This window comes from Austrofundulus limnaeus, unplaced genomic scaffold (assembly GCF_001266775.1).
Source record: "Austrofundulus limnaeus strain Quisiro unplaced genomic scaffold, Austrofundulus_limnaeus-1.0 Scaffold3585, whole genome shotgun sequence".
Taxonomy (NCBI): domain Eukaryota; kingdom Metazoa; phylum Chordata; class Actinopteri; order Cyprinodontiformes; family Rivulidae; genus Austrofundulus; species Austrofundulus limnaeus.
The window spans coordinates 2845-3234 of record NW_013955987.1 but is presented as its reverse complement, the minus strand read 5'-3'; the positions used below and the strand labels follow the sequence as shown (position 1 = coordinate 3234).

General features: G+C 54.6%; 1 long non-coding RNA gene across 1 annotated transcript in view; it reads right to left on the bottom strand.

Annotated features, from left to right (window-relative positions):
- The window catches only part of LOC106511919 (uncharacterized), a 5227-nt gene that overhangs the window by 2021 nt on the left and 2816 nt on the right, over window positions 1–390 (bottom strand). Inside the window, exon 2 of the long non-coding RNA XR_001309572.1 lies at window positions 26–382. This is a non-coding gene — a long non-coding RNA (uncharacterized LOC106511919). The remainder of the gene's footprint in view (window positions 1–25; window positions 383–390) is intronic.

Genomic DNA, 390 nt, shown 5'->3' with positions numbered 1-390 from the left:
CTGGACCTCAAACCCTCTGTTAGACCTCAGACCCTCTGTTAGACCTCAGACCCTCTGTTAGACCTCAGACCCTTTGTTAGACCTCAGACCCTCTGTCAGACCTCAGACCCTCTGTTAGACCTCAGACCCTCAGACCTCAGACCCTCTGCTGGATCTCAGACCCTCTGTTAGACCTCAGACCCTCTGTTAGACCTCAGACCCTCTGTCAGACCTCAGACCTTCTGTCAGACCTCAGACCCTCTGTCAGACCTCAGACCTTCTGTCAGACCTCAGACCCTCTGCTGGACCTCAGACCTTCTGTTAGACCTCAGACCCTCTGCTGAACCTCAGACTCTCTGTCAGACCTCAGACCCTCTGCTGGACCTCAAACCCTCTGTTAGACCTCAGACC